Below are 14,897 nucleotides of genomic sequence, written 5' to 3' on the forward strand. Positions count from 1 at the left end.
GAACTGAATTGAACCGAGTAAAACCTCTCCCGAGGCCCAATCAACCTTCTCTTACATTAAGGAGCAGTTTGTCGCTGCACCAGTCCCAACCGGACCTCAGCCTGCAACTCGTGGTGGAGGTGGATGCCTCTGACTCTGCGGTGGGGGCTGTACTCTTGCAACAAAGGGATGGTAAGCTTCATCTATGTGCTTTTTTCTCTCACTGTCTAACCCCACCAGAGAGTGTGAGATTATTCTGTTATCATATGTTATCTTATATCTGTAGTTAAAGAAGTTGAATTATGTTAACTGCTGTAGGTCATATAATATCCTTTATTCTAGATTGTGTGCTGTGTATGTAGCTTAGTTTCCATTATGTTTTTGGGTTAAAAGAATGTGACCATTTTTGAATTTGTTAGACAGGTGTGCATTACCCTGTACCCTTGATCTGCTGTGAATGTGTTACACTGTTTCTTGACATTTCATACTGCTGAATCATGAAGAGAATGTTGTGCCGAACCTTGTGCCGATAATAGAAGAGACAGACCACATTCCATACCCACACCTTTACAGAGAGCAGAAAGACAGGGAGGCGAGGTCATAACTTAGGCGCCGTAACAGAGAAAGAATGTGAATGTTTAGGCTTTTACGACTAGGTGGGGGCCACTAGAGGCTATAAGAAGCTGAGTAACCCGTCACCATTTTGAGATTTGCTGGGACCCTCTTCATGCATGTCTCCCCATCCGGATGGCTTGTGCTCATAAGTGTTGAATTGTATGGGAATAAAGAATTGTTGATTGAGCATTTATACACCGAGTATTGTCCTTCCTTCAGCCCAAAGATTGAAAGAATTGGGAGATTTTAACAAGAGAAACTACAATGTTGGGGACCAGGAATCAAGCTGGCATTGGAGGAGTGGAGGCACTGGTTGGAGGGCACAGCTCAACCATTCATTGTTTGGACTTATCACAAGAACCTGGTGTAACACTGATGAAGCGCTAATGAATTAATACAGGCTAGGTATTGAGTAAAATTTTATGGTTATTATTAATCAGAAGATTTAGGAATGCTACTGGAGCTGATGGGCAGTAATTAATAAATACACACAACACAAAATGCTTTTGCAGGTACCATGTATTTTAACCAAACCCCAAAGAAAAATAACAAGGAAAAGAAAAGGAAGACTTAAATAATCACTCCTGCTGCAGCTATTCAATTAATCAAAACCCAGTGGGGGTGCACAAAGACAACTAAGCCAATCCTTCTGGCTTATACCAAGCAATACAGATTCTCAGAAAACAGTTCCCCATAAATAACACATGTTAACAACAAATCCACTGATCCACACTGAAGTCCATGAGTTTTATCTGAATGTCCATGAGAGGTGTCCAAGCGCTATTGTCCATAAATGAGGGGAATGGTGTGTATGATTGCGGAAATCAGTGTATTTGGAAAATGGGGACAGAGCGTCGTCTTTGATAGCTCCTACCCAACCAGTGGAAGCCTCAATTGCAGAATGAGTCCTGCTCCTAGCCGTTCATTGGCTCGCCATCCTTTTTCATATCCCAAAAAAGGTTCACCTGGCCTGCATTAAATAAACAAGGCCAAGGAGAAATCACAAGAATAATACAAAAATGTCAGCCAATTAGGCTAAATACATCAAGTTATTCTTGTTCCTGTGTACACAATTTACAAATAAATAAACAAACAATATATTGGTTAAATATAATACATTTAACCAATAAGGATGTAACTGAAACATTTCAACTGCTATATGCATACATACTATGTAGCTTCACAACATTTTTTATTCAACAAATATCGGTCAAATCGAAATCAAATTGTTTGGACCGGCAGCAGCCAATTAGCGTCAGCTGGTAGCAATACAAACAGTCAATTAAAAGTTCAAACTCACCAATTCCATTCTGTTCAGTGCACAACAACACTATGGCTCTGGCTCACAGTAATCAGCATCTAAGTTGCATAAGTTAGTTGGTGTTAAAAAAATGCATTAAAACGGGAAAAGCAAATGTTTGCCAATACACACCTGCAACAGCTCTGTCACCTGGCTTGCCTCCACACATCTGACGGGAGGAAGCCAGGACAGGCTTACTATGACCTACATGCCATCCGATTGGCTGAGCAAAGTCATGTGGTTGGAGTCATGTATTTGTGATGCGTTCAATGGCAGGACATAAGTGCAGGAAACTACTCTGGGTTACACCGGCATACCTGCAGTCAGCAAATCATTTAAATGCTTGTCAAGCCAGGTGTGCTCTGTTTTCACTCGTTTCCATTTTTCCATCACCTGGGTCCCGTAATGTCAAACAGGACGCCTTGTCACGCCAGTTTGCAGTCACCGAAGGCAATGCTGACCCAGCACCAGTTCTTCCAGCTTCTTTCGCTATTGGGTCACTTGGGAGATTGAGTCCACCAGGCCCAGCGGACCAACCCAGATCCTGGGAATGGACACCCAGGTTGGCTCTTTGTGCCTGCTTCCATTTGCGCTCACGTACTGCATTGGGGACACACGACCTGTCATCCTGGGGTGCACCGCACCATTTCCTTCCTGCAGCAGTACTTCTGGTGGCCAACGCTGTCTCGAAACGTACGTAAATATGTCCTGGCCTGCTCTGTTTGTGTCCAGAACAAGTCCTCCAGCTGACCGCTGGGTTGTTGCAGCCTCTGTCCACGCCGTCCCAACCCTGGTCACACATAGCCCGGGACTTTGTCACCGGATTATCCACCTCTGGAGGTAACAACTACATGCTCACCATTGTCAATTGGTTCTCCAAGACAGCTCACTTCGTGGCCTCCCTAAACTTCACACTTCCCTAAACTGGCCCTGGAAACCAGGCAATTGCTCACAGCTCACGTGGCCTTCGGGAGGACATGGTATCAGACCATGGACCACAGTGTGTCTAGCCTTCAGACAGGATCTGAAGAGAAGTTCCTCGCTGGGCGCTAAGGTCAGTCTCTCATCTGGATTTCATCCCCAGAGTAACAGGCAGACCGAGCACACCAACCAGGAGTTGGAGGCTGCTGCGCTGCATCGCCTCCTCAAACCAAACGATCTGAAGTGAGCTGCTGCCATGGATCAAATACGGCGACAACAGCCTCACGTCCTCAGCTACCGGTCTGCCACGTTTGAGGCCTCATTAGATTTTCAGCCCCTGTTGTTCCCGGCTATCGAAGATGAGGACACTGTCCCATCTGTCCAGGTCCATCTGCACAGGTGCCGTCGGGTATGGAGAACCACCAAATCTTGTTTCAGTCAAGCTTAAACTTCCCCATAACATGAGAATACACAGTGTTTTCCATGTGTCACAAATAAAACGTATACTCTCCAGTCCCTTGTGCCCTCCTGCCAGGCCCCCTTCACCCGCCTGGGTTGTGGATAGGCTGACTGCCTACTCTATCGCTCGCATAATGGACTCTCGGTGTCCGGGGCGCGGATGAGGGCTCCAGTCCGGAAGAACGTTCCTGGGTTTCTCGGTCCATCTTGGACAAGACTATGTTGCAGGAGTTTCATAAACTGTTAACTTTTATTCTAGGAGCTGGTGTGCTCTTGAGTCCGTTTGGTCCTGTGCCATTTAGTGCTATGCTTTCATTTCAGAGTGCAATACGACATTAACTGCAAAATTTTCAAAAAGAATTGGAAAAATTGGGGTGTTCTAAAACGTTTGACTGGTAGTGTGTGTTTACCTGAATATTGCCTGTGAATAAACCTTATGAATCTAGACAAGAGTTCAATTTCTGAGTGCCCAATTCCAACATAATGCATTAGCTGGTAAAATACTTTGGCTGTCACAGTACTGGGTCTGTGACCCAGTATTTGTGTGTGGCAGAGGTGTGGTCCCGGGCTCAGCTGCAGGGGAGCCGTGGTGCAGTGAACTGGTCCAGCACTCTTCGTGTCCTATGGAGGCTCAGAAGAGCCGGTCCAGCGCTGCCTCGTTTCCACTGGAGGTTCAGAAGAGACGGTCTAGAACTCCCTCATTTTAGGTGGAGGCTCAGGAGAGCCGGTCCAGCCCCCCGCAGCTTCCATGCCACTGTCTGTGTCTGCTGGAGGCTCAGGAGAACTACTTCAGCACTTTCTCATCTCCACTGGGGGCTCTGGAGAGTCCACCCAGCCGTCGCCCGTCTCTGCTGGGGGCTCTGGAGAGTCTGCCCAGCCTTTGCCAGTCTCCACTGGGGGCTCTGCAAAGTCCAGCCAGCCATCAGATCAACCACCTATGGCTGCCACGCCACCCGCAGCTCAACCACCTGTGGCTGACACGTTGCCCATAGCTTGACCACTTACGGCTGCTGCACCGCCCGCTGCTTGACTGCCTGCGGCTGCCAAGTTCCGTCTCTGCCAGAGGTCAGCAGGTCGTCTGGTCCAGCTCCGTCTCTGCCAAAGATCAGCACGCCAACATGTCCATGTGGTGTTCGGCCTACACGTCCACGTCCATCAACCAAGCCACACCGATGCCAACCATCCCCCAAGCCACACCAACGACGGGCGCCATCCAAGTCACCTAAAGCTCTTCGTTTCAGTCATCTCCTTTCTCTGCTTCTGAAAAGTCCCTCCTTCACCATCGTCGCCCTTCAGATCTGTTGGCCAAGGATCTTTCCCGAAAAGGTGGCCTCCTGGGTGGCTGTAGCTCAGGAGGTAGAGCAGGTGACCTACTGATCGAAGGTTGGTGGTTTGATCTCCTCCAGTCTGCATGTCAAGTATCCTTGGGCAAGATACTAACCCCAAGTTGCTCTCCGATACATCCATCGGACTATGAATGTGTGTGAATGTAGTTAGAAAGCACTTTGTATAGAGAAAGTGCTTGTGAGAATGGGTGTGATTGGATGAACGTGGCATGTTGTATACAGCGATTTGAGTACTCCGGAAGAGTAGAAAAGCGCTATATAAGAATCAGTCCATTTATCATTTACCATCTAAACTGTGTTGTCGCTGCCGCTTTCCATGCAGTCGGCCTCCGGACCTGCTCCGCCTGTGTAGCCACCACATCTCGCACGGCTGGCCTCGTCAACATGAGGTTCTTTGTCTCAGGTGCCGCCGCTGGCTCCGCAGTTGGCCTCCAGAACTGCTCTGTCGCTGTCGCTGGTTCCGCGGTCGGCCTCCTGAACTGTTTTGCTTTGGACTGTTTTTTTGGAGTCCTCTGTCCTGGACCGCCCGCCACCTGCCCGGGTTGGGTTGGACATTGTTTTGTTTGTTATTCGTAGGGGTGTCTGGAAGGGTATCTGTCATGACCCAGTTTTTGTGTTTAGGTTCTTCTATTCTTTGATTCAGTTTTATTCATGTTCTCCTTATTGGTCTTGATGTGTTATATGCTTAGTTTCTAGTCTTTAGTTTTCTGTCACTGTCCTCCTTGTGTACCACGTTTAGTTACTGTTGCCTCTGTGTTTCATGTTCCCTCTATTCCCCTAGTCCAGTGGTGGGGAACTCAAGGCCTCAAGAGCTGGTGTCCTACAGGTTTTAGATATAACCCTGGGTCAGCACACCTAAATCAAATTATTAGTTCATTACCAGGCCTCTGCAGAACTTAAAGAATACTCTATGGATTAGGATTACATAGGGCATACAGAGTTTTCGGGTTGGACCTGCATAGGGCACACTAGACAGAGGCTGGGGCAGCACAGGATATTCAGGACACAGGGCACACTGGACACCCAAATGCAGACTAAGAGACAGTCAGAATTCTTGCTCTGTTTTTTTCATTCTGTCATGAAATCATAAACCTGGACACATGGCATGACGTAGTAACAAAGAAGACAAACAAACAAGGAATGAATGAAAATGCACAGACTAAATACACACAGGAGGTGATGAGGGGTGGTGGAAACACATGGGGAAACGACTGAAAGAAATGAACATGACGCCACTGGAAGAAAAACTAAACACACTGAACTATGAGCACAAGACCTTCAAAATAAAACAGGAAACATGGAGAGAAATAACCTGGGACATGCAAGCTGGACAGGAGAGACAGGGAGCGGGGGAACATGGGAACATTGATAAACATGATAGGCAGGAGAAATGGAATGAACATGAGGTGAACATGGGAACGGAAAAGGGACATATACATATAAACACAGAGGGGGACACAGGGCAGAGACACAAGGGGAACCTAAATGGACAAGGAGACTACACATGACAAACAGAGGAGACTGAATGAAACACAAGGAGGGAAACATGTAAACAAGATGAGAAGACAGGAGACAGAGACATTACTGAAACACATAAAACGGATGTGAGCTTAAGATAACGAAATGAGAATTGAACATGAACAATAAACATCAAAATATAAGAAAACTCAAAACACTGGGTCAAACGACCCAGGACGGTGAAAAGCACTAACAGAACTGTAAAAACCTATCATCAAACTCCAGACTGTACATACAGATGGATTTTTCATTGTGACTGGTGACTTTAATCTTGCAAATGTTGAGACAGTACCACCCAAATAGTACCAACATGTGGACTTTGCTACAAGAGGAGAGAACAACAAACAACTTAAACATAAACAATCAAAAAGAAAGAACAATACAGTATCCACATCTGAACCAAAGAGTAAAACAGTGAAATGTGGATTATTAAATATTAGGTCTCTCTCCTCCAAGTCTATGTTAGTACATGACTTAATAATTGATCAACAAATTGATTTACTCTGCCTTACAGAAACCTGGTTGCAGCAGGATGATTATGTTAGTTTAAATGAATCAACACCCCCGAGTCATTCTAACTACCAGAAACCTCGAAGCACAGGCCGAGGGGGCGGTGTGGCAGCAATTTTTCACACCAGCCTATTAATTAATGAAAGACCAAGACAGACTTTTAATTCATTTGAAAGCCTGATGCTTAACATTGTCCACCCCAGCTGTGAAACTCAGAAACCAGTCTTACTTGTTATCATCTATCGTCCACCTGGGCCTTACACAGAGTTTCTGTCTGATTTCTCAGACTTTATATCTAATTTAGTTCTGAGCTCAAATAAAATAATTATTGTGGGTGATTTTAACATCCATGTAGATGCTAAAAATGACAGCCTCAACATGGCATTTAGTCTGTTATTAGACTCAATTGGCTTCTCTCAAAATGTAAAAGAACCCACCCACCACTTTAATCACACTCTAGATCTTGTTTTAACATATGGCATAGAAACTGAACATTTAACAGTGTTTCCTGAAAACCCTCTCCTGTCTGATCATTTCCTGATAACATTTACATTTACAATAATTGATTACACAGCGGTGGAGAGTAGATTTTATCAAAGTAGATGTCTTTCTGAAAGCGCTGTAACTAAGTTTAAGAATATAATCCACCCACTGTTATCATCTTCAATGCCCTGTACCAACACAGAGCAGAGCAGCTATCTGAACGCTACCCCAACAGAGGTTGATTATCTTGTTAATAATTTCACCTCCTCACTACGTACGACTCTGGATACTGTAGCTCCAGTGAAAACTAAGGTCTCTAGTCAGAAGTACCTGACTCCGTGGTATAATTCTCAAACACGTACCCTAAAGCAGATGACTCGTAATCTGGAGAGGAAATGGCGTGTCACAAATTTAGAGGATCATCATTTAGCCTGGAGAAATAGTTTGCTGCTTTATAAGAAAGCCCTCCGCAAAGCCAGAACATCTTACTATTCATCACTGATTGAAGAAAATAAGAACAACCCCAGGTTTCTCTTCAGCACTGTAGCCAGGCTGACAAAGAGTCAGAGCTCTGTTGAGCCAACCATCCCTTTAACGTTAACTAGTAATGACTTCATGAACTTCTTCACAAATAAAATTTTTATCATTAGAGAAAAAATTACCAGTAATCATCCCACAGATGTAATATTATCTACAGCTACTCTTAGTACCATTGATGTTAAGTTAGACTCTTTTTCTCCAATTGATCTTTCTGAGTTAACTTCAATAATTACTTCCTCCAAACCATCAACGTGTCTTTTAGACCCCATTCCTACAAAACTGCTCAAAGAAGTCCTGCCATTGATTAATTCTTCGATCTTAAATATGATCAACCTATCTCTAATGGTCGGCTATGTACCACAGGCCTTCAAGCTGGCTGTGGTTAAACCTTTACTCAAAAAGCCATCTCTAGACCCAGCAGTCTTAGCTAATTATAGGCCAATCTCCAACCTTCCTTTCATATCAAAAATCCTTGAAAGAGTAGTTGTCAAACAGCTAACAGATCATCTGCAGAGGAATGGTTTATTTGAAGAGTTTCAGTCAGGTTTCAGACCTCATCACAGCACAGAAACAGCTTTAGTGAAGGTTACAAATGATCTTCTTATGGCCTCTGACAGTGGACTCATCTCTGTGCTTGTCCTGCTAGACCTCAGTGCAGCGTTCGATATTGTCGACCATAATATCCTATTAGAGCGATTAGAACATGCTGTAGGTATTACAGGTACTGCACTGCAGTGGTTTGTATCATATCTATCTAATAGACTCCAATTTGTGCATGTAAATGGAGAGTCCTCTTCACACACTGAGGTTAATTATGGAGTTCCACAGGGTTCAGTGCTAGGACCAATTCTGTTTACATTATACATGCTTCCCTTAGGCAGCATCATTAGAAGACATAGCATACATTTTCACTGCTATGCAGATGACACCCAGCTCTATCTGTCCATGAAGCCAGATAACACACACCAATTAGTTAAACTGCAGGAATGTCTTAAAGACATAAAGACCTGGATGGCCGCTAACTTTCTGCTTCTTAATTCAGATAAAACTGAGGTTATTGTACTCGGCCCTGAAAATCTTAGAAATATGGTATCTAACCAGATTCATACTCTGGATGGCATTACCTTGGCCTCCAGTAACGCTGTGAGGAACCTTGGAGTCATTTTTGACCAGGACATGTCCTTCAACGCACATATTAAACAAATATGTAAGACTGCTTTCTTCCATTTGCGCAACATCTCTAAAATTAGAAATATCCTGTCTCAGAGTGACGCTGAAAAACTAGTTCATGCATTTATTACTTCCAGGCTGGACTACTGTAATTCATTATTATTAGGATGTCCAAAAAACTCACTGAAAAGCCTTCAGCTAATCCAAAATGCTGCAGCAAGAGTACTGACAGGGACTAGAAGGAGAGAGCATATTTCTCCTGTTTTGGCTTCCCTTCATTGGCTTCCTGTTAAGTCCAGAATTGAATTCAAAATCCTGCTCCTCACATACAAGGACTTAAATAATCAGGCCCCATCTTATCTTAATGACCTTGTAGTACCATATCACCCTATTAGAGCACTTCGCTCTCGCTCTGCAGGCCTACTTGTTGTTCCTAGAGTATTTAAAAGTAGAATGGGAGGCAGAGCCTTCAGTTTTCAGGCCCCTCTTCTGTGGAACCAGCTTCCAGTTTGGATTCGGGAGACAAAAACTATCTCTAATTTTAAGATTAGGCTTAAAACTTTCCTTTTTGCTAAAGCATATAGTTAGGGCTGGACCAGGTGACCCTGAATCCTCCCTTAGTTATGCTGCAATAGACGTAGGCTGCCGGGGGATTCCCAAGATGCATTGAGTTTTTCCTTTCCAGTCACCTTTCTCACTCACTATGTATTAATAGACCTCTCTGCATTGAATCATATCTGTTATTAACCTCTGTCTCTCTTCCACAGCATGTCTTTTATCCTGTCTTCCTTCTCTCACCCCAACCGGTCGCAGCAGATGGCCGCCCCTCCCTGAGCCTGGTTCTGCCGGAGGTTTCTTCCTGTTAAAAGGGAGTTTTTCCTTCCCACTGTCGCCAAAGTGCTTGCTCATAGGGGGTCATATGATTGTTGGGTTTTTCTCTGTATCTATGAAGCGCCTTGAGGCGACTTTTGTTGTGATTTGGCGCTATATAAATAAAATTGAATTGAATTGAATTGAATTGAACTGCTTGGATAAAGTGTACACCAAAATGTGTGATGTCTACAAAGCAGCTGTGCACCCTCACATCATTTCTTTAGACAAGATTACAGTGTTGATGCGGCCTTCATACACATCACTGCTGAAATGCACCAGACCTGCCAGAAGAACCATCAGACTCTAGCTGAGTGGAGTTGTCTCAGCACTGCAGGATTGTTTTGAGTACACAGACTTACACATGTTTAAAGATGCAGCTACTCATGATGGCTGTGTGAATTTGGATGAGTACACTGAATCTGTGTCCTCCTTCATCGGAAAGCACACAGAGGATGTCACCATCTTCAAGCACATTACCACAAGAAGTAAAAAAAGCCCTGTTTTTTCATCAAGACATTAGTGAGAGAGATGTATAGGGAAGAGAGAAGAATGGTGTGTTTCGGTCAAGGAATAAAGCTAATCTTAAAACAACCAGGGCCAAACTCTTCCGTGCCATCCAACTTCAAAACATATATATGCAAAAATGATCCAGAGTCGCTTTAGCAATACAAAAAAACTCTCAGTTTATGGCAGGGCATTCAAGGCATCACCCAGTACAAGTCTTCATCAAGCATCAAGCAAGTCATCACTTTTTAACACACTGTCGGCCCCTCCCCACTCAACCTACATTTATTTGGACAGTGAACTGAGTCTGCTGCACACCTACACTTTACTCAGCACTGTTTTATGATTGACATGCTACTTCATAGTCATTTTTTCTTCATCCATCCAGAATACTGCAGGGAAACAGACTAGGTGCAAACAAAGCAGACTTTCACTTGACAGGCTCAGACTTCACAAGGAACTATTCCAAAGTGAAGCTTTAAATAAATACAGGAGGTAATTAGGTAGAGTAGTAGTAGTATTAAAACACTCAATTCAGTGGAAGAGGTGATCATCACTTTTATATGTTCAAGTGCATGTGTGGAGAATATAATAAGGCCTTGAGGCAATCAGATGTAAAACACAATATTTATGAGTGTTTTAAGTTGTAAACTGGTCAGATTTGACCCGAACATGACAGGAAGGCTAGACACACCAGGGTAAAAATAAAAGACCACATAACCCCCCCACACACACACACACAAAAAAAAGAATAATAATAATAGAGATGCATTAACAAAGACTTGACAAGAGACAAGAGGATAGGAAGGCTAGACTTAAACCCAAGGAATTCAAAATATAGACAAGAAACTAACAGAAAACCAGATTACAATGGTAGCAAAAACAAAACCCTAAACACAGAGGATTTACAATAATGGGGAAAAATCAGCAAGGAAAAAAAAGTAACCAATAAACAAACTAGTGCAAAACCCAAAACTCTGGGTCAAAGATCCAGGGCCATGGCCAGCATTAGCCTTTAAATTTCCAGCATTATGGTCCAGTCAGTCATATTATACACTAATCTATTTATAGCAGCTGTCAATTGGAATTTTCATATCCCATCCCATGTTCATAAATTCTTGGTCTATGTCATCATCATATAGTTTTATACATAAAAAAACAGTAAAAAACATTAAATAATCTTTTTAATGTGTTTATTGCCAGTTTTAGGAGCGAATACTTTTTTCTTTTCTTTTGTCTCTTTTTTTCTGACCCTGTGTTTGGAAATGTGTAGCCAATTAGATCATGACATTAAAATCTGAAAATATACACTTAATACCAAATCAAGGAAAACAAAATATATTTTTTAAAATCTCTAGAACAGAATAGAAGAATATTTAGAAAATTTTGACACGTCTCTGGAGCTGTATCAGACATAGGGTTTTTTGGCTTTAGAGTTTACTTTACTATCATCAGTATAATCAAATCAAACCCATCTATACTGCTATACATGATCTCACCATTCTCATGGACATGCTCTGTGTCCATTTTTTAACCCATGTTTTGAAAATGCAACTATATATCAATAAATGTCCACTCTTAAAATTTACTTATTCGATTTTTTTCAGGGCGGGCTAACTGTGATACTAGAAACAGCTATGAAAACTGTGACACTATGAAGGCTATGAATCCACAAGGCGTGAAGGTAACACAGATGACCTGACAATGAACAAGGAAGACAGAGGACTTAAATCCACACAATAGGTGATCGGGGGAGTGGAAACGCATGGGAAAACAGCTGACTAGAATGAACATAATGGTGTCACAGGTTAAGTGAAACTAAACACAATGACAAAGAAGACAAGACTCCTTCAAAATAAACCAGGAAACATGGAGATATGATCTCCCTCTCCCTAGCCACCTCCTTGAGCTTGTCCGGAGGAACACCAAGGCGTTCCCAGGCCAGCCGAAAGATATAATCTCTCCAGTGTGTCCTGTGTCTGCCCCGGGGCCTCCTCCCGGTGGGACATGCCCGGAACACCTCACCTAGTAGGCATCCTTGTCAGGCGCCTGAACCACCTCAACTGGCTCCTTTCGATGTGAAGGAGCAACGGCTCTTCTCTGAGCCCCTCCTCAATGGCTGAACTTCTCACCCTATCTCTAAGGGAGAGGCCAGCCGCCCTTCGGAGGAAGCTCATTTCCACCGCTTGTATCCACAATCTCGTTCTTTCGGTCACTACCCACAGCTTGTGGCCATAGGTGAGGGTAGGGACGTAGATCGACCGGTAAACCGCTTTTACGCTCAGCTCTCTCTTCACCATGATGGACTGGTGCAGCGTCTGCATCACTACAGCCACAGCACCAATCTGTCTGTCGATCTCTGGCTCCCTTCTCCCATCACTCGTGAACAAGACCCCAAGATACTTAAAATCCTCCACTTGGGGCAGGAACTTGTCTCCGACCCAGAGTGGGCACTCCACCCTTTTCCGGCTGAAAACCATGGCCTCAGATTTGGAGGTGCTGATCCTCATTCCCGCTGCTTCACATTCGGCTGAGAACTGTTTCAGTGCGAGCTGGAGTCCATCACCCGAAGAAGTCAACAGAAAAAAGTCTTTTTTCATGGGCTCTCCGAACTTCTCCCACACCCGAGTTTTTGCTTCAGCTACTGCCCGAGCTGCATTCTGCTTGGCCGGTTGGCACCTATCAGCTGCCTCCGAAGTTCCACAGGCTAACCAAGGTCGATAAGACTCCTTGTTCAGCCTGGTGGCTTCCTTCTCCTCTGGTGTCCACCATTTTGTTTGGGGGTTACCACAGGCACCAACCACCTTGCGGCCGCAGCTCATTGCAGCAGCTTCGGCAATGGAGATGCTGAACATGGTCCATTTGGCCTAAATGTCCCCAGTTTCCCTTGGAATGCCGTTGAAGGTCTGCCAGTGTGCGTTGAAGATCTCACAGACTAGGGCTTGTGCTAGGCATTCCCAGCCTAGCAGAGACTGTTTCCAGAGCCCAAGCCATGCGTTAAGCTGGTACCTCTCAACCTCATGCACGACCTCAGGCTCCTTCACCACCAGAGAGTTGACATCCCATGTCCCAATTGACAGACTTGGTAGCTGGGGATCAGTTTGCAAGGGCCTCTGCGCCTGGCCACCGCCCAGCACACAGTGCAAACAACTCCTACGGCGCCTCCTATCGGTGGTGGGCCTATAGGAGGATGGGCCCATGTCCCCTTCTTGGGCTGTGTCCAGCCGGGCCCCATGGACTAAGGCTCGGCCACCAAATGTTCGCCCTCGGGCACCCTCCCTGGGCCTGGCTCCAGAGCGGCGCCCTGGTAACCCTATCCCGGGAAGGATAAACTGTTTCCTCTGTGATATTCTCTTAAGGGTCTTCTGAATTGCTCTTTGACTGGTCCCTCACAATTTCCCATGGGAGACCCTACCACGGGCAAAAGCCCCTGAACAACATAGCCCCTGAGATCCCTGGGACACACAAACCCCCTCCACGATAAGGTAGCGGTTCACGGAGGGGAATTTAAAGCTGCTTCCAACTGTATTACAACAATGTTCATCACTTCCTGTTCTGACAAGTGATCGGCATGTGACACAGGAAAATGTTAGGGACAGGGTGAGTTGGAAGCTGATGATCTACTGGGGATCATTAGAATTTAAATCTGCTTTCAGCTGTATTACAACAATGTTCACCACTTCCTGTTCTGACAAGTGATAGTCGTATGACACAGGAGGATATTAGGGACAGGGTGAGTTGGAAGCTGATTATCTACTGCGGAGACCTCTGAAGGCCATAGACAAAAGAAGAACTAGGAATTTAACAATTTAACAATTCCCAAGAGGCAATAACATATAGTATTATGAGTAATAAAATGTAAAATCTATGGGGCATTTCGAACAAAACATACAGTGGTATGCAAAAGTTTGGGCACCCCTGATAATTTTCATGTTTTTCCTTCATAAATCATTGGTTGTTTGGATCAGCAATTTCATTTAAATATATCATATTGCAGACAAACATAATGATATTTGAGAAGTGAAATGAAGTTTATACGATTTACAGAAAGTGTGCAAAAGTGACTTAAACTAAATTAGGCAGGTGCATAAATTTGGGCACCCTTGTCGTTTTATTGATTTGAATACCTTTAGCACTAATTATTGGAACATAAAATTTGTTTGGTAAGCTCATTGACCCTTCACCTACATACACAGGTGAATCCAATCATGAGAAAGGGTATTTAGGGTGGCCAGGCCAATTGAAAGTTTTTCTCCTCTTTGCATCTTCTCTCGAGAGTGGCTACATAGGAGCCTCAAAACAACTCTCAAATGACCTGAAAACAAAGATTGTTCAACATCATGATTTAGGGGAAGTATACAAAAAGCTATCTCAGAGAGCTGTCAGTTTCAACTGTGAAGAACATAGTAAGGAAATGGAAGACCACAGGGACAGTTCTAGTAAAGGCCGGAAGTGACAGGTCAAGAAAAATCTTAGAGAAGCAGAGGCAAAGGATGGTAAGAACAGTCATAGTCAACCCACAGACCAGTTCCAAAGACCTGCAACATCATCTTGCATCTTGTGCATCGTTCAACTATTCAGCGTACTTTGCACAAGGAGATGCTGTATGGGAGAGTAATGCAGAAGAAACCTTTTCTGCGCGCATGCCACAAACAGATTCGCTTGAGGTATGCTTAAGC

Source organism: Perissodus microlepis, chromosome 14 (assembly GCF_051167445.1).
Source record: "Perissodus microlepis isolate ML-2025 ecotype Zambia chromosome 14, ASM5116744v1, whole genome shotgun sequence".
NCBI lineage: Eukaryota > Metazoa > Chordata > Actinopteri > Cichliformes > Cichlidae > Perissodus > Perissodus microlepis.